The sequence below is a fragment of the Xenopus laevis genome, chromosome 1L (assembly GCF_017654675.1).
Source record: "Xenopus laevis strain J_2021 chromosome 1L, Xenopus_laevis_v10.1, whole genome shotgun sequence".
NCBI lineage: Eukaryota > Metazoa > Chordata > Amphibia > Anura > Pipidae > Xenopus > Xenopus laevis.
This window is the reverse complement of record NC_054371.1, coordinates 50,509,412-50,534,547: the sequence shown is the minus strand read 5'-3', so window position 1 is coordinate 50,534,547 and position 25,136 is coordinate 50,509,412. Positions and strand designations below refer to the sequence as shown.

The 25,136-nt window shown below is 38.8% G+C and overlaps 1 protein-coding gene across 2 annotated transcripts in view; it reads left to right on the top strand.

The window, feature by feature from the left end:
* The first annotated feature begins 24,746 nt into the window (after positions 1-24,746).
* The window catches only part of wdr17.L (WD repeat domain 17 L homeolog), a 66,278-nt gene continuing 65,888 nt past the window's right edge, over positions 24,747-25,136 (top strand). Inside the window, exon 1 of one of the 2 annotated variants that reach the window (XM_041589150.1) lies at positions 24,747-24,849. The gene's annotated coding sequence lies outside the window, so the exon portion shown is untranslated. The remainder of the gene's footprint in view (positions 24,850-25,136) is intronic. The other variant, XM_041589154.1, reaches the window with a different exon arrangement.

Here is a 25,136-nt window from a genome sequence, read left to right as displayed (position 1 = left end):
TCAGAGGTGCCACGAGCATGTTTTATTTACTGACACATTTGCTTTTTTGCAGTGATTTGCATTATTTGTGTAATGCAATGAATGGAAAAATTAATACATCAGACCCTATAATTTTCATGCAGATTTTTAGGGTTAACCATTTGCAGCAATTAGCACCGGATACGATTATGCTGCAATTCAGAGTGAAAGTGCGGCATTGTGGTAAAACACATGACAAATTTGTATATTTAGGCATATTTTAGTAAATATGGCTGCCTTCATTCATATTCATATAGCTAATACAATGTATAGATACTACATGTAATTTATAGCTATACGAGCTGATATACTGAAGAGATTTTACAAATTGATCAAAACAAGAGGTCTTTGATCAAGTTAGTTGTATCTGTCCCAAAAGTTGTATTTGTCACAAATCACTCTTCTGGTATATGTACAGTATACAGGGACCCATATGGTTAATGTGCCCCTATGGCACTAAATCCTTACACTTCCTGATCTCCCTAGTTGCTGGGCAGATGCCCATGTATCTAGTTGTAATTTACATATCCTGGTTATTGACCAGGAGGCACTGTGACCACTTCCTCTTTGGATCTTCCTCTTTGGCTTCTGGTTGCTGATCCAGCAGGATGTTTATATTGAGACTGGGTGCAACCAGGCCGTGAATGAGGCCAGCTAGAGACAGGATACTACCTGTAATAGTAATCTCTAGGAGAGAGATAGGCAGGTTGAATAGCAAGAGCAGCTTGGCTCCAACTATGAGGGATAGCAAGGAGGTAACTCTCCCCTCAGATAAGACTGGCCTGTAGTATAGGGACACAGCCTAATAGGGAATTAGGGCTAGTGAGTTCCCTGATCCAACGTGTGGGATCCAGGTCACGGTGCTGAGATCCTGGGGGTGTATCTATCCAGGTGTGACGCTATTGCCTCAGGGAGTTCCACTTTGCTGTCTCTGAGGGACATGTAGTAACCATGTCATGATTATCTGCTGGGGCCTCTGTGGCTTGTAAGTACAAAACCTGTGGATCATTTCTCTCTGACAAATAAAAGTTTTTTCTGTTTAACTACAAGAACCTCCTGGCACCCATTTCTTTATTGGTTTATGCACAGTAGCCTGTGGGAGTTGTAGTTGCACTACACCGCACCTTCATTTCTTCCATTTTGCGAAGGCCCTACCTTCAGTGTTAGAGTCAAGTGTAGCCTATGCTCTAGTATACTAGCTGGTGATTTACCCCATTGGCCTGTATAGCCCAAACTCATGTTAAATGTACTATTACAGGCAACATGTTCTTCAGTGCTGTAGCAGGGTGTATACATTAGGATTTGGTTGAGATATTTGGCCAGGATTCAGCCTTTTTCAGCAGGAAAAATTACCCGAGGAAAAATCGAACTCTTCCAGTGGTTTAGGTAAATGTCCCCTTGTTCGTGTATGGCACATAAACATGATTATTGGCCAGAACCCCTATGGGAACATTTTCATAAAATAATCCTGCATATGTGCCATACTTTGTGCAATTTAACCCTGACTATCAAAGGTTAAAGATCAGTGACAATCTCTGGTTCCTGAAAGTCATCATTTGCATTTTCAGTGAATATAAGGAAATTGCTAAAAGATGGCAAATGATTAACCAAAGTACATTATAAAGAGAGCTGCCACACAAATGCAGGCACTTGGGAATTAGTTAAGATGTTACAGGTAGGGTATCCGTTATCTGGAAAACTATTATCCAGAAAGCTCCGAATTAGGGAAGGCCATCTCCCATAGACTCAATTTTAATCAAATAATTCAAAATGTTCAGGATCATTTCCCTTTTCTCTGTAATAATAAATCAGTACCTTTTAAGTCTTCCCAATTAAGATTTAAGTAATCCTTTTTTCGAGGCAAAACAATCCTATTGGGTTTCTTTAATATTTAAATGATTTTTAGTACACTTTAGTAAGGAGATACTAATTACAGAAAGACTTCTTTTCCAGAAAACCCCAGGTCCCAAGCATTCTGGATAACAGGTCCTATACCTGTATAAAAATTGTAACTGTGGGGAGATGTAACATTTCTTGTAGATTTGTGACTGGCTGGAATAAATGGTAGTAACTAGTGATGGGTAAAACAATTCGTCAGGTGCAAATTCAAGTCAAACTTCCATGTTTCGCCGCAGGCGAATAAATTTGCAAAACTCCCCGGCGTCACAAAATTTTGGACGCCTATTGACTTTAACGCCGCCGTCAAAATTGATTAGCATAAGAGGGGGTCCAAGAACTGTCATAAGGAAAATGCATTTCCATTTAATAACTGGGATTTCTGTAAATTGCATGAAAAAGGACCTACTGTGGAAGGGGGTAGTGTAATATGTAGACAGCACAGCTGAACCACAGACAAATGAATGCTGAGTACAATTGCTAAGGAAACACTGAAATAATAAGCAAAAGGGAAGGAATCAATATATTTACATATACATGCTGTGCTCTTTAAGAAGCACAGAGCTCTCCATTGATTGTCCCAGGGGGGCAGATTTATCAAAGGTCGAGGTTAACTTTCAAATGAAAAAAAATTGAATTCAGAGCTATTTTTTGTATATTTCAACTAGGGAATAGTCCAAATTAGATTAGAATTTGAAAGAAAATCAAAAATTCGAATACACTGTATCGAAATTTATCATGTACTGTCTTTTTGGGGAAAAACTTTGAATCAAATTCGATCTAATGCGCTATTCATTTGATTCGTAGGATTCCAGACCTATTCGATCGAAAACTGACCTATTCGACCAAAAAAAACTTCAACTTAATTTCGGTTGGTCTTTTTGATTTCGAATTTCAACGTTTTTTCAATTCTAAATTCGACCCTTGATAAATATGCCTCTTAGTGTATGACTGAGAGTCTCATGGTTCTACCTAACATATTTCTGTTGCTGAGTGTTGTTAGAATACAGGAGAGCAATACATAGGTCCTATAATTCTAATCACCAACAGACGCTCTCAGCTAGAATCTCATCTCTGGTGAAAAGCGAAAGTTGTCAAAAAACAGTGTGGAAATGGCTGATATTTATGTGGGTGCAGAATATATGGGTGTCTGAAAAATAGTTGGAAACCTCTCCGTCTTGTCTGTTGTCTTGTTGCCTTCTAAATGGGCGATATCCTTTTGGGTCATCACCACATTTTATAAAGTAGAAAAGGCAACTTATTCCGATGATCTGATCATAAAATACAGATAGAGAATAACAAATTCATCATTGTCCAAATTCTTTTTGGTACAACGAATACGTACACGGAAATGTAACAGATTTAGCCCAGGACAAGTGACCTCAAAGTAGCATTTACTCACCTACTTCAATTAGAACAATATAAGCAAATTAATTGGTTGTTATAGGTTTTTTCGATCTTCCGAAAAGTGTGTGTTGCTTCATTGTAAATGTTTGACTTCAACTGAAATCACTGATTCTTTTTTGGATCAGTAGTGTTGAAGTTATTTTAACATTTACAGATCACTCACGCTGGACTGGGGGAGGCACACTACTACTGCTGCTAGTCCGGTTAGTACAACCGTTATATATATGTATATATATATATATATATATATATATATATATATATATATATATATATATATATATATATATAGTGGATAATGTAGCCCCTACTGTAATTTATAAAGATATTATAAGTCACAGAGGAGTTATGTGACCATATAAAAGCATGAGGCCGCAGGCCACATAACTCCGAAGTGACTTCTGATAGCTTTATAAATTTCTAGTAGGGGGGTACATTGTCCACTATATGCATTATAATCTACATTTTGTAGGGGGTCAGGAGGGGGGCTCGGAGTCGAAATTCTGGTCGCCGGCGTCAAATTGTGGTCGCCGATGTCCAATTTGGGCGCACCAGCGTCCGTTTCTGAAGCGATGGCGTCCATTTCGGATATAATAAAAGTCCTTTTCAAATTAAAAATGAAATCAAAATTCTTTTTTTTATTAAAGTGATCATAGCTGTTTTTTAAAAAAATCTCAGCTGTCAATCAAATATTGCCAAGCAATTGCTTTCACTTTCCATATAGCACTTCCTAGATGTCACTGCACTCCCCACATTCCCCTTCTCTTCACCATTTAATTGGGTAACCAGTGCATGGGGATGGACATCAGGTCCCCCATTCTGATGCACAAACAAAATTCTGAGATGATGCAAGGTCCACAAAATGGCTCCTGCCAGCTTGCTGTAATTATGAGTTCCTAGACTGATGGAAACAAGATTAAATTAATTAATAATTAAAGTTAATTTTGCTTGACTAACATGATAAAATAGAATTTGAAATAAATTTTTTTGGGTGACGGGTCCCCTTTAAGGTATGGAAATCCAAATTACAGAAACATCCCTTAACCAGAAAGCCACGGGTCCTGTGCCTTCTGGATAACAGGTCCCATATCTGTACTATCTCAGTTACAGCATCTGAGCTCTCATAGCCACAAAATAAAAACTGCAAATGGCAGTTGCAGAAGAGAAAAGGATTATAATAATCATGTAAAGAATTTCTTGGGGTGCTGTAAATGTGCACATTCCTTGTTTAGAATTATCTGCATATGCAACAAAACATAAAACAAATATATCACAATAATCTGTATTGTTTTCTATTAAAGCTCAGAAACAGAAGATACTTTCCTATTGACACTTTTTTCCTGAGACAGTTTTGGAGCTATTAACAAATCAAAGAGACATCCAGTGCAAAACTAGGCTGCAGTCTGGGAGGTTTATGCACAGCATCAGTGGACCTTGATGGAATGTCTTCATGAAAAGCAATCATATTAAGGCCTATGGCTCTTTACTTGTAATGATCACTGCAAAGTCTATCATCAAAATAATATATAAATGTATTCGAAAAGAAAAAAATGATTGCTTTCCATGAGCAATTTTATCTTTGCCCAAATGCAATATAGTTATTGCGAAGCTGGAAAGTGTTTAGCCATCCCAGGTGGGCGTGGAAGAATGCTGTGCAACACTGTCGTTTTTTATAGTTATAGTTTTTTTTTATAGAAAAAAATCATGCAGTTAACATAGATGAAATATTAACATTCAAGGGTAAGCAGGGCCATAAAAAAAACCAAATACTTATTTCAAGCATGCTGCATTTATATGGAAACACTTATTTCTCTCTAAGATGATGTAATTATAATTGTGGTGTTTATACAAATGGCCTGTAGATATCACTGTGCTCAGACTTATACTGTGCATATTTCCTGACAGCTTAAAAGTGAAAGTAAAAGTTACTGTTGTGTAATGGCTGCATGAGAGCCTGCTTATAAAGCACTGTTATACTCTACTCATCCTCGGCTACCCAAAACATAATAGATTGTCGACGAGGATGGGATCTAAGCAAGAGAATAAGGAACAGTCTGATGCTTTAAACAACTTATTTTCTTTGTTTTTTACTAAAGAAGAGCAAATATCTCAGGGCTTGCAATGAAATATCCTGTATCCATACCCTTAAACAAATATTTGAGTAACTGCCGCTGAAAGAAAATGAAAGGAAACTATATGATCTGAAAGTAAATACATCACCAAGAACAGATGGTATTTGGCACTCAGGGAGTCTACAGATAAAATAACAGAAGCACCTAACACAAAAAGTGCTTGCATTTCGAAGTCATTAATTTCCCATTAAAAAAATGTTTTGCATTTGTTCTCTCTGCATTTTAGCACTAACAGCTAATTTCTACAGAATAATTGCAAATCAGCCATTTAATATGTGAACATTGTGCTGCAACTAGGGTTGCCGCATTTTCAGGAAAAAAAATACTGGCTTTGCTATATTTTGTATGGGTTTTAATTGTTTAGAAGTCTCAGGCATATTTACTTTTACAAGCAAAAAAATCTGCAAACTTGCATGTTTAAATGGTGTTCAAATTAGGGGGCAGGACACCTATGTGGCAGCTGTGCAAAACCATTGATATAAGAAAACATGAGAGTGATCTGCATCTGAACTGCATCATTTTTTTACCAAATAAAAAGCTTGCCAGGTTTTAGGTGTTGAGTTTGTCTTTTTATTTTTTAATCCAGATTGTGGATAAATGAAAGCAATTGTGAAAAAATAAGCAATTAATGCAAGAGAATTAGGACAAAATGAAGATGACTCATGCATATTCTTACATTGATTTGCCCAACCCTCGGCTAATGATAAATCTGTCCCCAAGTGTCCAACGACGGAAACTGTATAGACTGGTCTATGGATCATCCCATCAAGATTCGCAAAAACACTAGTCTGTTGTCAGGCACATTTGTCCTTCTTTGATCCCCTATTTGCCTGTAAAATGCTGTTCTACGGGAATAAACCCTACTGTATATGGCTGAGTTAATCATTTTCTCACACTGTCATCACAGGGAGACTCTTTGGCGGGAAATTTCAGTAATGGATAAACTGGAAAGCCACACAGATCTTCCAGATAAAGACAGGAAAAGTTGTTATTGACGGTCACTGATACAGTGTTTTACCTTACCACAACACCAGCAATATAAAAAAGCAGCACCAGAAAACCACAGTGGGGTTTGTATTTGCCCTCTTGCCACCTATTTCAGCAGGGTCAGACTGCCCCCCCCAGGACAACCCCAGCCACCACTGCTCCTTGCTCCACTGGTGTGCATTCCATTGTGGAACACAAGGCCATCTTTAATTATTAAAAGCAGGGTAGTGCAGGGAATAAAAGTGGTTTTGGCTGAGTGCGAGTGGCGAGTGGCGGTAGGCCCTTCTATGGCTGGGTGGTCTGCCCATGAGTCGGGTATCTGGGAGGCCCTGGGTAACCCAGTCCAATTCTGTATTTGAGTCTCGCTTTTACTCAAGGGCCCTTGTGGCTCATTTATGTGAGACAAGGACCTACTTAGCCCTGTGACTCTGAACCTTTTACCTGGCTAGTGCTGCTGGGATACCAACCCCTTTCTCAGCTGCTTAGCTAGCTGGTCTACTCGTATCTCTTATCTTAATTCAACCAAAGCTAGCCTATATAAATGATGTTGGATGATAAAACTTTCATATGGGCTATTTGATCCTCAGGCCTTGGCATCACCAGTTATCACTTTCATCAGCCAACATGGCTTGGGGCTACTGATCCTTAAGATGGCCATACACTGGCAAATAAAAGCTGCCGACAGACAGAGTCAGCAACTTATTGGCCCGTGTATGGGGCCCTCCGACGGGCTTCCCCGATCGATATCTGGGCGAAAGTTGGGCAAATGTCGATCGAGCAGGGTTAAAAATCCCATCGGATCACAGCCCACATCTGTCCCACGATCTGACCGCCCCTTACTCCTGCATTATGATCCGATCATGGGCCCTAGGGCCCATGATCGGATCACTCCGATATTGCACACCTCAAGGTGGGCATATCAGGTAGAGATCCACTTGTTTGCCAACATTGCCAAACCAGCAGATCTTTCTGTATATGGCCACCCTTACATTCCCTTCTTTTAATTGCCTTATTGTCTGACTGTCTGTCTATCTGTCTGGAATTAATGTTTGTCTGGGCCATGTAACATTCGACATTACAGCTGAAAATGATAAAAGTTGTATGCTCATTTTTAATAGTGGTGCTGCCACATACATGTTGCATTTTGACAATTGTTTTTTATTTTACATAATCTAAGTGAAGTCAATGGAATGAACATTAAACCTACCATACAGACAAACACTCATAACAAAAAATCCCCCTTTTAATCTTCCTAACATTGCAACACCATTAAATTGAGATTGTATTAAAGAAGCAATACTCAAGGCATTGGCAATTTCAGATTTCCAGATGGTAAAAGCAAGGGTGATTTCCAGGGTCATGCAGTACAAATGTTCCCTCTTTATAAAACAGCCCATTAGACCTTTATCTACAGTTTCTCTAGACCTTATCATGGATAGTGATTGTGCACCTTTTATGTCAGAAAATAAGCCCTGGCTAAAAGCTTCTGGGATTTATGTTAGAGATCTTCAATATCTATTACTGGTCTGGTAAACAAGTGTCTACAAAGCTTACCCCCCAAGACTAGCAGAAATGTATTGTATCACATTGAGGATTGTTATGTATAATGGTTGAGCAAAGTTTTCATAGGGAAAATAATAGTATTTTGGGGAGAACTGGCAGAATTATGAGTATTTAACAGCTATGATCCCCTTTATTAAAGGGAAATGTGTCTCATAAGTGTAATTTTTAATTTTATTTGAGAAATATAATTATATATCAGTTGGTTTAAAGGGAAAGAAAATATTTGTAAAGATCAAATGTGCAGAAAGTTCTTTCCTGGCTGGCAGAGAAAGACAGTGTGTGAGCAGCAAATTAGTGATTATGTTATCTAATTTGCAATTATTCTGTACAACTAATCAACAGTTCATGCAACCTTTTTTAGCTGGCTGTATCTGAATCACTGCGTCACCAATGTTCCCTTTAAATCATTTACTTTGCATGAATAAAAAGCTTGTGTTTCATCTTACCCATTTCTATAGATTCCATTCTAGCCTGCCACTTTGGGCCCATTTATTAAACCTCAGTTTTTTCTGGTCAAGGTTTTTAGGGAGAAAACTGAAATTTTTCATGGAAATATAAAAACTAAAATTTTAGAGATTTATCATACCCAAAAGCTGCTAAAAATCAGAATCCGAAAATACTCCATCTCAAACCTGTCAAGGTCATTGGCAGATGTCCCTGAATTTTCTTCTTGACATCGTGATCTGCAATGCATAATATGAAAAAATCAGGGGTTTCATCTGATAATTGAAAATAGTTACGTTTGCACAGCGAAAATTCAATAAAATAAAAATTTCGGAGCATCAATCGCATGATACGAATGGATACTCTGTTTTGTCGTTACATTTAGTTGCTCCTATTTTCTCAAGTAAAAATTATTGATAAATGAGTTCAATTTGTTGTTTTAAGAAAAAAATGAGATTCGTTTGCGTTTTAGGCCCCCTTAATCATGTGACTTGCCTCTCCTGGCCCTTATATTTTTGATTGCATAATTAATAAAGCAAATTTTTCATGTCAGCTGAAACCAAATGGGATTTCTGTGTGCCATTGAAGTTATTGTTTTTCATTTTTGTTTGACAAAGCACAAACATCATGTAAGGGTAGTTTACGCCAATGTGCAGTAAATGTAATAAAACTTATGAAAAAGTTATGTTTGCTCCAAAAGATTACGACACCTTCAAGCACTTCTTAAGAGTGCACATTTAAAATTCGCAATGCGCAATTAAAATTCGCAATGTGCTATTAGAATTTGCAATGCAATAACAGTTTAAGGAACAATATTACATTGTGAGATGTGGAATATTATTCTTATTGGTGCAAATTGTTTTTCTCTTTGCAACTTTAATTACATTCCAACCTTTTGTGTTTTGCAGGGTCCAACACCTGTCGGTTTGTGACATCTTGTGACAGATTTCTATTCCATAGCACTCTGCTTTAAATCTGTGGAGAAATCTCTGGCCATAGCCAAGGGCGCTCCGCCAATGAGGCGAGTTGAGGCACTCGCCTCAGACGGCAGCGCCCCCCTGGTTGCCAGGCGCGTTAAAAATGCTGCTCCTGGTAACTTGGAGCCGAACTTCCGGTTTTCAACCTGGAAATTTGGCTCTTCTAGTGCAGAGAGCGCAATTCCCGACCCCTGTCTGGCGCTGAAGGTGAGTGTTGTGGGGAGGCGGGGCAGCGGGGCGGCAAAAACTATAGCACAGCAGTGGCATGTAAAGTACAGTAAATCTGCAGCTGCATTGTCAATTTTAGCTGCTGAAGCCAGTCTCAGTGCTTCAATTTGCTGCCAGTGCAATTACAATGTAAGTTGAGGGAAAACAATTATTCTGCACAGACAGCAGTGCATGACTTTTCTGTGTGGGTAACAGCTCATGATTTACTAGCACAGGGGACAGTCCATAAATTTCCTACAAAGGGAACAATGTAGGATTCGCATCCAACCCCTGAGCCTGAAAGCTCACCCCTAACATCTGATTCCAAACGTCATTATTCTGAGACAGATGTATTGGGATTATCTAGTTCTGGCGCAGGGTGGACATATGGAGGCTGATTACCACAGGCTGCTTATTTAATCCCATAGCAATTTTTTTCTTTCTTTAAAATGTAGTGAGGCTTGCAATATGCTAAACATAAAGTATACAAGTTTATTGCTCACAATCTGCTCTTCCTAAGAGCAAAGAAAATTCAAAGAACGTTAACATTAGATTTCACGTCCTTGCCATTTTTTTCTGAGTATCTGGCTTGTAGTGAATTATTATTGCATAAGGCTTATATTGTTAAGTTTTACATTTGTATTCTTTACTTCATGCCTAAAAATAGAGTCCTGCAGTGGGTCAGGTATCTGTGGTTACCCACAGGTTACTTGCAAAGAAAACGGGTACCCTGCAGGTTTTGGGTAGGATTTTTGGATGCGGGTATAGATGTGGGTCACATGTCTTGTCTATATTATTTATCTTATCTATATTTTACTCCTTTGAGCATTTTTATAAACTTTTTTCTGCCCCGCCCACTTATGATGATGTCACTTCCAGTTTGCAGCAACAGCACTGTTTATTGGTGGTCAGTGGGTTACAGTTTGGGTTGTGGATAAGGCAGTTGCATGTAGGGTCCGGAAGGGTTATTGGTAGCAGGTCTGGGTCAGGTCCAAGTTTCATAAATTAGTTCTGCGCATGAATCAGCCTCAGAATATGTGTACTACAAGAAACATGTACAGTATATTTCCTACTTATAATGTATTTTTCCCAGAGTAGGCAATTTTTCCTTTATCATCTCCATGTCCATAATTACTAGCCTAAATCCTCCTCTCACTACAATGTAAAGAACTCTCCCATGTAATGTAACAAATTTCCAACAGTTAAAGGGCACAGTGGGGCTTATTTACTAATATAAGTGCTAATTTACACCAGTGCCGTTTTAAAAAGCAACCCAATCAGCAGTGCGGTTTTACATAGCAACCCTTCAGCAAGGTTAGCAGATTAATGCAAATGTTCTGATTGATTTATTGCTATAGGTAAGTATGTTGGTGCTGTTTAGTGCCTGTGCTAATAAATGATCATCTTGTAATCTCTGTAATCTGCTTTGTATTTTTGCACTGGGTTCCCTTGGTATGAGTTTTCTCCTACTTGTTCATGAAGTTTTCAAGCAAACCTTATCTCTAGATCTGCCCCATTCAGTTCTTTCCAGAAGCCGGTGGCGGTGAATGCATAAACAGGTTACCTTTTGTGGACTCAGTCTTCAGGACCAGTGATGGCTACAGGTCCTAAAGTCATACCTTTTGCTGATATCCTATCGCTGCATTCAAATGTGACCAGCCAATCTTCAATTTTGAACCTGACAAAACGATTGTGATAAAGAAGAATAAATAATCTTAAAGGATGTTCAAATGGTGCCAGGAGTTGTGACTTAACTACAACTTTAGGACCAAAGCTTGGATATCCCTAATTCTCCCCCTCCCCTTATATGGGGATCTGGGGCTCCAGCATCCATGTATTTTTAGGGGATCCCTTCTAACACCGGTCCTGATTGGAAGAGGAGAAGAAGGTTAAAGTATTGCCTCTATTATACAATATATTCAATGTTTTTTTCTAAGTAACAAGATGCAAAAAGTTAATATGAATTAGCATCAAGATAAGATAAGAATAGCTTCAGTACAGTATTAGGATTACCAGCGGTTGTATTTGTAGACACTGCTAAGGGATAACTGTTTTTTTCAATAATGTGCTTTAGATGTGCATGAATGACTAACTGGGATAAGACATCACACTGGACACAAGACAGAAAGGTATAAAATCTCTATAGTCTTGCTTTTATTATTCGGTTACAACAGGCAAAATACTTATGTCATTTCTGATAAGTAATTTATCAATTCCTGCAACATCTCTTTCTTTCAGTAATTATGTTTACCAGACACCTAGTCACCCTTCAGGTATGACGTATAATGTCTTTGTTAGCTTTACAAAAAGGAGAAATTCATTATACAGGGGGCTTAACAGTGACTGATATAGAGAATCACAGTAAATAACAGCCCCGCAGGACTGCACAGCGGGGGAAGCCAAGTCCTAAAGAGCTGAGCCACCCATGCAATCTGAAGGGATCTTCCACCACCTCCTCACCTGCTAGTCATAGAATCTCACTGTAGAAGTCATGGCCATCTCTGTTTCTTTTTTTTACTTTGGTTTCAGCTAGGAGGAAGAGGCAGAGAGAAAGACAATCAGCATTGGGATTGGGAAAGAAAAAAAGTGTGGTATTCTGCTTGGGGAGGTAATGCTTTCAATGTATCTATTCATGCAGTGCTCTCTGGCCATTTCTGTAGTCATCTTACTGATAAGTCTAAGGTTAATAGAATGCTCATTGGCTATTTCTGCAATGATTTCACTGTGATATTTTTAATACTAGTGGTTGGACATCCTTCAAAACTACCCACTTTAGTTGACAATGATTATGTAAAGTGGGGGGGGGGGGTGAACTGTAGTGACAGTCTGGGTACCTTCTTAGTAGTTATGAATCTCACCCTTGTGTTTTTTTATTCTAATTATAATGCTCCAACCCGTTTGCCTACATAATCTAATGTGCAAGGGAATTTTAACATATAAATTAGCAGCACATAACGTATCTCTGATACTCCTACCTCTTATATATCTAAAGAAGGGGGGTTCAATCTACCAAATTTATTGACTTCCTTGTAAAATGGGCCTGCTTTCTACGCCTTACATATCTGGAGACAAATGGTGCATGTTGCTTTTTTCTTTTTTTACCATGGCGTAGAAGTGCACACCTAGGTACGATTTCAACCTCATTTACAGTATATAACACACCCTGTTTAAATGTTCAAGCACTATCTACTCACACTTAAGACTGGCTCGCTGTGACCCAAAACATGTTGTGAGACCAAAAATATTAGCTGCTAAGTACTGCGTTTTGTGTTGCTCCATTCATCCTTTTTCTTTTTTGAATATACAGTGTCAGGCTTTGAAGCAGGCCATAAACCCGGAGCCACCTGCCCTGCCATGTAGCCAACCCTTCTGCCAACACCTGACACATAGCCAAGCCTCCTAACATCATGCTACTCCCTTTCCCATCATGGCAATACTCGCTCAAAAAAATTAGTGCTGGGTGCACAATACTCACAGGGCAGAAGAAGGCAGCATAGAAATGAGTCTAACACCACAGTACCCACTCAGAGTTGCACTCTGTAGTAGGTGGTGCAAAAAGCTACTCTGGGAAGGGTTCGAATGTGGAGCTTGCTGCTGCTCTCTCTTTATTTTTACACTCTTCTTTCACTACCCACACCCAATATTTACTTCACTACACATGCCCAATTCTTCCTTCACTACCCACGCCCAATTCTTCTATACACTATCCGCTCCCAGAGAGGGCTTAGAGAAAACACTGCACATAATGTGCTCTTTTAGTTTTGAATGTCGCTCAGAAGTGCAACCTATTACATGTGCTGTCTCACAGCCTAACGGTTTGGATGCATGTAAAAGAGCAGCTGGAAGTAACAGAAGAAAAAAGGAGCATTGCTTTTGGGGGCAGAGATAGAGAAAGCATCATTGAGTGAAAGGATATAAAATACTATAGAGACACAACAGTGTGAGGGAAAATTAGAGATAGTTAAAGATGAAAAGAAATGGATAGTGTAAAGAATATGTATGAAAGGAAATCAAAAGGAGCGGAACAAAAACAATTGGGAGGAGGAAATTGGGATAAAATGGAGAGTGTGAGAAAAATAAGAAGACTATATAAAATGAAGAAAAGAAAAAGGAGTGGAAGGAAAATAAAATGCAGTAAGTGTAAGATACATGAAGGGAAATGGGAATGAAGAAAAAAACAGTTAAAGTGTTAGAGGAGGAAAACATAGAAAAATATAATATGAAGGGTAAATAGAACAAAAATGGAAATTAAAGGAAAACATTAAAAAGGGTGGCTAGGAGTAAAGGTGGCAAAGAAACTTGGAGGAGTACACCAGAAAGGAACAAAAAGGAGTAGTGACCAATGCATAACAGAAGGTGAGCTCCAAACATTTATATAATAATGAGAATATAATTTGCTTGGTGTATCAGTGCCTACTGGTTCTCAGCGCACAATGTACTAGGGGTGCCAGTACCCACGACCTTTCAAAGAGTGATATACTTGTAGTGCCAGTTCTTACTGTTCTCAGTGTATTTGAGATGTCAACACCTGTCAGAGTAGGAAAAATGCCCGTGCTGCTTAAGGTGACACGTGTGTATTGAAACAAACAATCTTTCCTGGGAAGATCTTTTCCAGTAAAGATTGTAATTATTACATCCATGGCCACCTAGGACCTGGAGTTTAAAGGGTGTGGCTTTAAAAGTAGTGGCTTCATTTTCAAAGTGGTGATGTGCTGTGCACCCATTTGTGTACTGGTCCTTAAAAGTTGCACAACAGAATTTTTCTTGCACATACAGCCTATAAAAAATGAGAGGGAACATTGACGGGTGAATTAAGTGGAGAAAACAACGGCAGAGAATAGGGTGACAAATGGAGAGAACAAAAATGGTTAAAGCAGGGAAGGAGATAGAAGGATAAGGAAATAAAGAGTGTGAATAAGTGTGTGTGCCAAATGCAATGTGTTATTTCCCACACTGCGTGGCGGCGTGGGTATTGGGCGGTGCCCTGGGTGTTTTGAGTACCTTGCAGTGTGTTTTGATTCATCTGAATTAAGAGCATTACACTGATAATATCATAGTGTGCATGCCTATTGTTTTCTTTATATAGCTGGTGTGCTTAATTATATGATATAAACTTATAGTCTGTATTGTTACTATTAAGGGGGATGGGTACAGCAAACTGGGTTTGGTTAAAATGTAGGGGCCCACTTATAGGATGTAGCAAAGATTTCTCTTTCCTGCTCATTTAAACCAATGGGAAGTTTGATGGCTATAACCTATTGTATGTCAAAAAATCCAGACCAGTCCAGACTTAAGCATTAACTATACGTGGTATGGGATCTATTATCCAGAAATCTACAGAATAAAGGGATGCCATTTCCCATAGAGGTCACATTTTTTTAACCGATTTACTGATAAAAGCGTACCTTGTAAGTGACACTAAGATTACTAAATAAATGCATGCCGGTGGCAAAACAATACAATTCGGTTTATTTAAAATGTTGAAATGTTTTTTGTAGCATTAAAGCATGGTGCTCTTTCTTACAGAAACCCCCTATCTAGAAAGTCCAAGGTCCACAGCATTGATGATCCAATACACGTACTAACAATGTGAGCGTGTGTGTTTGTATGATACAGAAAAATTTGGTGTGTGTTTATCGTAACCTAGCAACTGAGGCTAGAAAAAAATGCCTCGGCCCATATTGGTACTAAAGAATAAAAACAATGGAGATATGAATATCGCACTACAGACATTTCATGCTCTACAAATCACATTTGCCTTTAAACCAGGGAATAATTATTCGTCTCTGCAAAATGACCAAGAGCAAACGATGATGAAGAATTCCTTAATGTACATTCTCATCCCTAGAAACGTGTATTTCGACATATTTTGCATAAAGGACGACATATTTTAGTTATTTCTACACAATGCGTAGGATTTAATTATACATCGACATAAACAAATGCTATAGACATTTGTTGAACGTTCACTCTTGTAATGTTGGTGCAGAGCTCCCTCTGGCGGAGAAAGATTCAAATGAATAACATTTTAAAAATAGGGGAGACACTTGGGGGTTCTATTTCTCAAGCTGTGTAAAATGATTTATCCTGGAAAATTGAATAACATTTTTATATATCTGAGTATTTCTTCTTACACACGAGGTTACACCATCCGTAGCAATAACTGCATCTATTAAAAATAACTAATTGCAGTATCTTTAAAAGTTTTTGCTTTACCGTCATCTGATTGGTCTAATTCATGCCATTATTTTTATGCCACCTCAGACAGGCCATTTAAGGTGGTACACATGTTCAGACATGGTCAGACTGGGCCACTGAGGCACCAGGAGAAAGTCCAGTGGGCTCTGGTCCTGTTGGGACCTACAACCTCCAGCATGTTAAAGGGCAAGCTATAAGTAATTGGCAGAGCAGAGTAGTGTATGGGTAGAGTTGGGCATTCGCCATGGAGTTGCGAGGTCTTCCCATGGGTATGAAATATGCCAGTACAGGGAGTTCAGACAGTAATGCATGGTGTATTTATCTTTTTTACATGTTTATAGGCCCTCTGCTGTATCCTAAATTAAGCAAAATGTGCTATAAAATTACGACAGTTCAATGAGGGTTTTGAAGGGCTGGTTCACTTTTAAGTATTATTATAGAATATTTTTTTTTTTTAATTATTTGCCTATTTCCAGCTTTTAAATGGGGGTCACTGACCCCATATAAAAACAAATGATCTGTCAGGCTACACATTTATGATTATTGCTATTTTTCATTACTCATCTCTCTATTCAGGTCCACTCCTATTCACATTCCAGTTTCTTATTCAAATCAGTGGATGGTTGCTAGGGTAATGTGGACCCTAGCAACTACATTTCTGAAATTGTAAACTGCAGAACTGCTGAATAAAAAGCTAAATAACTCAAAAAACACAAATAATAAAGAATTAAAACCAATTGCAAATCCGAATATCACTCTCTACATCATTGAATAATTGAACGTTTTTGAAAAAAAGACATTGTTTTCCCTTCTACTATTATTCTTGATTAAATGACGTGAATGTCCTGTGCCTCAGCCAACATATAGATGGCCGTTAAGTAATGAAAACAAACCAGTGAATTGCTTTTCTCTACTAAAGAGAGCAATTTCTCTCTTTAGGCTTACTTAACTTTAGAGTTAAAGTAGAATAGGTATGGATGGGTACAGGTATGGGACCTATTATTCAGAATGCTAGGGACCTAGGGTTTTCCAGTTTAGGGATCTTTCTGTAACTCATTATTTAAGGTTTTTGAGTTATTTAGCTTTTTATTCAGCAGCTCTTCAATTTGGATTTCAAACAATCTGGTAACTAGGGTCCGAATTCCCCTACCAACCATGCCTTGATATGAATAAGAGACTGGAATATGAATAGGAGAGGGCCTGATTAGAAAGAGGAGTAATAAAAAGTAGCAACAACAATATATTTGTAGCCTTGCAGAGCATTTGTTTTGTAGAAGGGGTAGGAGTGATATTCTGAGACAATTTTCAATTTGTTTTTAGATGGGGTCAGTGACCCCCATTTGAAAGCTTTAAAGAGTCAGAATAAAAAGGCAAATAATTAAAAAAAACTATAAAAGATAAATAATGAAGACCAATTAAAAATTGCTTAGAATTCCTCATTCTATAACATACTACAAGTTAATTTAAAGGTGAACCACTCCTTTAATTATATGTTGAATCAAGTGCAAGGTACAGGTATGGGACCTGTTATCCAGAATGCTCGGGACCTGGGTTTTCTGGATAATGGATAATAATTTGGTTCTTTAGACCTTAAGTCTACTAGAAAATCATGTAAACATTAAATAAACCCAACAGACTGATTCTGCCTTCAATAAGGAATAATTATATCTTAGTTGGGATCAAGTACAAGGTACTGTTTTATTATTACAGAGAAAAAGGACATCATTTTTAAATATTTGGATTATTTGGATAAAATGGAGTCTATGGGAGATGGCATTTAAATAATGCTGAGCTTTCTGTATTTTGGGTTTCTGGAAAATGGATCCTTTGGGTCATTGTCCTGCTGCAGCACCCAAGATCGCTTCAGCTTGAGTTGACGAACAGATGGCCGGACATTCTCCTTCAGGATTTTTTGGTAGACAGTAGAATTCATGGTTCCATCTATCACAGCAAGTCTTCCAGGTCCTGAAGCAGCAAAACAACCCCAGACCATCACACTACCACCACCATATTTTACTGTTGGTATGATGTTCTTTTTCTGAAATGCTGTGTTACTTTTACGCCAGATGTAACGGGACGCGCACCTTCCAAAAAGTTCAACTTTTGTCTCGTCGGTCCACAAGGTATTTTCCCAAAAGTCTTGGCAATCATTCAGATGTTTTTTAGCAAAATTGAGACGAGCCTTAATGTTCTTTTTGCTTAAAAGTGGTTTGCGCCTTGGAAATCTGCCATGCAGGCCGTTTTTGCCCAGTCTCTTTCTTATGGTGGAGTCGTGAACACTGAACTTAATTGAGGCAAGTGAGGCCTGCAGTTCTTTAGATGTTGTCCTGGGGTCTTTTGTGGCCTCTCGGATGAGTTGTCTCTGCGCTCTTGGGGTAATTTTGGTTGGCCGGCCACTCCTGGGAAGGTTCACCACTGTTCCATGTTTTTGCCATTTGTGGTTCGCTGGAGTCCCAAAGCTTTAGAAATGGCTTTATAACCTTTGAAATTGAACTCAGGTGTGATAAACCACAGTTAAGTTATTTTTTAACAAGGGGGCAACCACTTTTTCACACAGGCCCATGTAGATTTGGAGTTTTTTTTCTCCCTTAAATTTAAAAACTGCATTTTGTGTTCAATTATGTTATCTTTGACTAATAGTTAACGGTTTTTGATGAGCAGAAACATTTAAGTGTGACAAACATGCAAAAGAATAAGAAATCAGGAAGGGGGCAAATAGTTTTTCACACCACTGTATATATATATATATATATATATATATATATATATATATATGTTGCTTCATTTTTCCAAATTTCTCTTTCTCTTACATTTTAAAAATGTATTTGAAAGGTGAATTGTTGTCTAAAAGATTTAGGGGTTTATTTATCATGCTGTATAAAAATTGAAGGAAAACATCACCAGTGTTGTTGCCCACAGCAACCAAACAGATCTTTGCTCTTGTTTTTTAACTAGTAGGTGACTGTTGAAATCTGTTGCTATGGGCAACATCTCTGGTGATGTTTTCCTCCCATTGGCGTAACTAGATATTACGGGGCCCCGCAGCATATTATTTTTCCAGGTCCCCAAAATATCTCCAGTTTTATTGAAATCGTATATGAATTAGAGCCTCATGGGGCCCCTATACCTCCTGGACCCCCCCCCCTGCAGCCACAGGGTCTGCTTCCTCTATAGATATGCCGCTGTTTCCTCCAATTTTTACACAGCATGATAATTAGGTCCCTAAGAGGGTTATGTAATAAAAGGCACTAGGTTTACCAGGAGCAGTAACCCATAGCAGCCAATCAGCAGGAAACATTTACTGGTAACCTGTTTAAAAGCAAAAATCTTATTGGTTGCTATGGGTTACTGCTCTTGGGCAAACTTAATGCATATGGGTTTTAGTGTTTTATTGTAAGCCTGGCTAGTAGATATAGTATAACACTATAATAGTCAAGAGAGACAGTTGCATAGTTATTCCGTGCTAGACAATGCATGACATGATAGGAGTTAGTGCATGTGTTATGTGTATTAATTCTAAGATAGCAGATATATTCTAACATCATAATAGTTAGGGCACAGTTGTATATTCAAAGAGCTGTCAATCTGGTAGAGAGCACAGTCGGGGGACCTGCCAAAAAATTTCCGGGTTTGTGATGTGCACAACTACTCCTGAAGCCAAAGAGACTGCACTGCTCCAGCTGACACCACTGAAATGTTCTGCGCATGCGTCTAGCGGATTTTTGCTGGAGAATTTAGCAATTGTGCTAAATCCTTTAGGCTTTTTGAGATCTCCACACAAAGTTTCCTCCCCTTTCTCAAGTGCTATCACAATTGTAAAACAGGACATGGGTATATATAGGTATAGAGATCAAAAACTCCATCCCTTTAATTAAGTGACATCACACTTATATATCGCACGTATACAATAATAAGTCGATACCTGTTTGGGGACAAAGAAGTGCTAGTTTCTCATATCCTGAATCCAAACAGTTCTGATGTAATATGGATAAGCCGTGTGATGTCACTAAATTGAGGGGGTGGAGTTTTCCACCTCTATACCTCTATATATATATATATATATATATATATATATATATATATATATATATATATATATATATATACACACCTGTAGCCTGTGTTACAATTGTTAGAGCACTTGAGAAAGGAGGAATAACCCCTGAAACGTTGTGTGGAGATCTCAATAAAAGCCTAAAGGATTTTGTACAATTGCTGTTGAGTGCCATCTAATTTTCCTTGTTATGTGCCAATTCATGAAACTTTTGAGCAGCAGAGTTTTCAGATTGAGTGCCACATTATAAATGTTAATGTAAAGCTGAACCACCCAATGATTTGTCTATCTAGTCATACCCATACAACAGTCTGCCCTTTGTTTTAAGATGTTATCATTTATGCACTAGGCAGGCTTAGAAGGAAAACTCAATGAAGCATTTTTAAACAATGAGTGAATTTGCCAACCAATCAGATGTTTACCTTCACTGTTTTACCTGCATCTGTTTGAAAAAAGCCTAAAATCGTTTGGTTGCTATTGGTTACTGCTTCTCATCTGCCCGTCTTGGTGCCATATAATTTGGTTTGTACCACATTAAGAAGATATATATCACTAGGCTGAAAATATACCTTAGTGATCTATCCCAGGAAATTATGAGTTATAAATTCCAGTCCTATATTTTCTCTGTACTATATACATCTATCTTATGCGTGTAAAGAGAAATGACACTTTTTTTCTATCTCACTAACATGGTACATTGCTTTTATGTGCCCACAGAACATCTGCTCCTGTGTCTTTTATTCTCAAAACAATAAATATGTTAAGTATTTTAAATGCTCTAAATGTTGTATGCTCTCCAGAGAAATATCTATGTTTTACATTTTCGGTGAAAAAAGATAAAGCTATATTAAAGGGTATGTTCTAATTACATAATGACACAAGCTTTATTAGTTCTGCTTATATATTTTCTTGGCACATTGCTTGCAGCTGGTCATACTACATGCCCAAATGAATACGGAAACCCCTTTTATTTATATAAAACTACATCAAACTATGACATTTGTTTCCAATTCTGTGCCTCCTACAGCTGACAACAGTTTGGAAAAGGCTCTTTCCCATTTCAGTAGGATAATAACTCAATGCAAAATTGAGCTCCACATAGAATTGGGTTCAACATTGGAGTGGAAGAATTTGACTGGTTTATTCAACACAACTAAACAACTGTGGGAAGAATTGAAATGATGACAATGCAAGCCAAGCCTGATTGCCAACATCAGTGCCCAACCTCTTAATCCCAAAGCTGAAAGAAGAAGAAGAAGGCAAATAATTAAAAAAAATATAAAACAGAAAAATAGAGACCAATTGGAAAGTTGATTAAAATTAACCATTCCATAACATTATAAAAGTTAATGTAATGGTGATCCAACTCTTTAAAGTTGTATATGTCTAGTAAACCAGAATATTCAGCTTGCTTTCAAACAGTTTACCAGTAAGTACTACAAGTTGCATGGCCTGCTGGTTGGCTACTATTAGCTATCCACCTGGATGCAAACTGAAAAAATGCAGTAAATATGGAGTTGTAATCAAGAGAATGTATTCATTTGTATAATACTGTTAATTACAACATAAACTTTTAACTGTAATAGTTTGTCAAAGATTAACCTTTTTTATCACACGATGCTGCGCTATCTGCACCTCCTGCAGCAATGATAGTTGTGTAGGAATAGTTCACGCTACATTGAATGAAAGTGTTTGTTGTAGTTATGTGATCAGATGCTGATTAATGGTTATTAGTAATTGTATTAGTCCAGGCAACAGCTAGTTACACCACTGGTTATATAGTAATATTTATACATATTTGTAAACTTGTTATGAACTAAGGTGGGCTCCTGATGAAAAAATTCAACCTCCAAAGTGGGATTGAAACAAAAAAGATCGACCACAACTGAACTGAAGTCTTGTCATTGACTGATTGTAAATGCATTGAGCTGCTTGATGCTGCCAGTGGGGGGGTTCCCCTATTGCTTTGTATAATATGTATATTCTGCAGGAAATAACAAGGAAAGGATTAGCTGCCTGAATAAAAATATCTTACTCCCATTATGAAATACATAAAGTCATTATGGTATTTTGGGTGCTCGTTACATCGTATAAGGGGTAAACAGTATACAGTCTGGACATTGATGAGTACAGGTTTAACCCTACTCATGAAAATTATAATTAGCTATGCTTCAATATAAACTGTGGGTTAGCTCCAGCTTATTGTTATAGTTGAGCTAATATATATATATATATATTACCATTCATGTAAAGGGCACGGCATAAAAACGTTGCTGTATCGATTGCTTTACTTCCGGTTCAAACTTTGTTACTTCCTTATTTTCCTGCATTCCTTATTGTGGTCAGTGCCATCTTGTGATTAAAGGGGTGGTTCACCTTCATATTAACTTTTAGTATGTTACAAAATGGCCAGTTATCAACTTTTCACCTGGTCTTCATTTTTTACTGTTTTTAAAATATTTGGCTTCCTCTTCTGACTCTTTGCAGCTTTCAAATGGGGGTCTCTGACCCCCTGCATCAAAAACTATTGCTCTGTGAGGCTACAGTTTTATTGTTATTGTTACTTTTTATTACTTATCTTTCTATTCAGTCCCTCCTCTTTTTATATTCACAGCTCTCTTTCAAACCTCTGGCTGGCTGCTAGGGATGTCGCGGACTGTTCGCCCGCGAACTAATTCGCGCGAACATCGACCGTTCGCGTCCGCCGAATGTTCGCGAACGTCGCGCAACGTTCGCCAATTTGGGTTCGCCTTAGCTGGCGCTTATTTTTGCCCTCTCACCCCAGAGCAGCAGATACATGGCAGCCAATCAGGAAGCTCTCCCTCCTGGACCACCCCCACACCCCCTGGACCACTCCCCTTCCATATATAAACTGAAGCCCTGCAGCGTTTTTTCATTCTGCCTGTGTGTGCTTGGAAGAGCTAGTGTAGGGAGAGAGCTGTTTAGTGATTTGAGGGACAGTTGATAGTAACTTTGCTGGCTAGTAATCTACTTGATACTGCTCTGTATTGTAGGGACAGAACTCTGCAGGGATTTGTGGGACAGTGAGTTTAGGTTAGTTAGCTTTGCTGACTAGTAATCTACCTTCTACTGCAGTGCTCTGTATGTAGCTGCTGTGGGCACTGCTTCTGATCTCATCTGCTGACTGCTGCCTGTAACCCAATAGTCCTTGTAAGGACTGCTTTTATTTTCTTTTTTGTTTTTTTACTTTGCTACTATAAGAGCCCAGTGCTATTAGTCTAGCTGTGTTGGGGAGTGGGACTGGTGTGCTGCTCCTCCTAGTAGTTCACCACTACCAGCACCAACCAGAGTCAAAATTGTTACAAAGTATCTTATTTGCACCTGTTAGCTGTTCTGAGCTCTCTGCCAAAAGCTAATTAAGTTAGAAACTGTTTTTTTTCTGGCTGTTCGGTTCAGAGAAAAGAGGGACTTTCCAGTACAAAAGAGGGACAGGGGGTTGAGTGGTCAAAAGAGGGACAGTTGGGAGGTATGCAAGTGCCACCTAGCTGTGTGAGCTTTTTCACATTCTGTCTAAATAACAATAATAATTCCGTGTCCGTAAACATCACCTGAGTGATGTTTTTACAGCAGCAATAATATATTCCGTACCCACTACTGTATACGTTGCCCTTGCAGGCATTGTTTGCCCAGTCTTTAACCAAGTGCCACCTAGCTGTGTGAGCTTTTTCACATTCCGTGTCCAGAAACATCACCTGAGTGACGTAGTGTGATTTCTGCCCTTTACAGCACAAAACGCAGCGCTGTGTCAACAATGTATTTTTCAGATACATTTTTGCCCTTGATCCCCCTCTGGCATGCCACTGTCCAGGTCGTTGCACCCTTTAAACAACTTTAAAATCATTTTTCTGGCCAGAAATGTCTTTTCTAGCTTTTAAAATTCGCCTTCCCATTGAAGTCTATGGGGTTCGCGACGTTGACGCAAGTTCGCGAATATGTTCGCGAACATTTTTTCCGCCGTTCGCTACATCCCTACTGGCTGCTAGGTTCATTGAACCCAGGCCTGGATTTGTGGAGAGGCCACCAAGGCCCGGGCCTAGGACGGCAGGATTTTAGGGGGAGGCATGCTGCCCAACTACACCCACATTGGTTCAGGAACACTGAGGATGGACAGGAGATAAAATAGTTTTTATAAGTTTCCTGTATGCAAATCCCCATTACTCCGGTCCCGATGATGAAAATTTAAGCAAATAAAAGGGAGGGAAGGGGGCGATTAATGACAGCGGGCCTAGGGGCGCCATCACTGCAAATCCGGCCTTGATTGGACCCTAGCAACCAGATAGCTGCTGTAATTCCAAACAGGACAGTTGCTGCACAAAAAACTAAATAATTAAAAAATGAATAATAAAAAATGAAAACCGATAGCAAATAGTCTCAGAATAGCATTCACTACAGCTGACTAAAAGTTCATTTAAAGGTGAACAACCCCTTTTTGGTGTTGGTTCAGAGAAAGAGAGAGAGAGAGAGAGAGAGAGAAGGAGGGATGGGAGAGTTTTTTTCTTCTCATTCCCTGTGCCTGTGTGCCTGAGTAAATAAAGCCTGTATAGGAATAGGGAGAGGAAGGAGGGGGAGCTGCCCAGAAGGATGTCATGAGAGTTGACAGAGATCTGCACAGTGATCCCTACAGTAATGATATTGATGCAAAATCCATATATAATATTAACATTTGGTATATTATGTATTCTAATAGAAGTGTTTACATATTTTTCATGTGAAATATTTGTGTTAGTGTTCCTTTAAAAAGGAGACCCAGCCAGAGCATGAGAGACAGTCCCTGTGTCCAATCACAAGCATGTGTGTTATGGTTTAGCAAATCTTATTTAGTGGGCGTGGAGAGTTCTTGGGCAGGGGCTACTGATGTGTATCTGTGAGTGTGAGTGTGTCAGGCTGCAGGGATAAGCCCGGGAGGCTGCGCTTGTACCGTATCCCTGGTAACTTGAGGAGAAAGGTCAGTCAGTGTTTGTGCTTCCCGGGGACATGGGTGGCGGTACCAGCTTGGTAGCGCCTGGGGGGGGGGTCACCTGCTTTAGCCTTTGCGCTTGATGTCATTACATGAACTGACTTGATTAGTCCCCCCCTAAGCCCGAGCACAGATTGCTGCGTCCGTGTGACACCTCTGAATTCCCCTGTCTGTTTGGTACCGCGATCTCTGGCCAATGGCGGGATGTGGGATGAGGGTGGGATCGCTTTGGCTGTACAATTCAGTGAGACAGGCTGCCTAGTGATAACTGAACA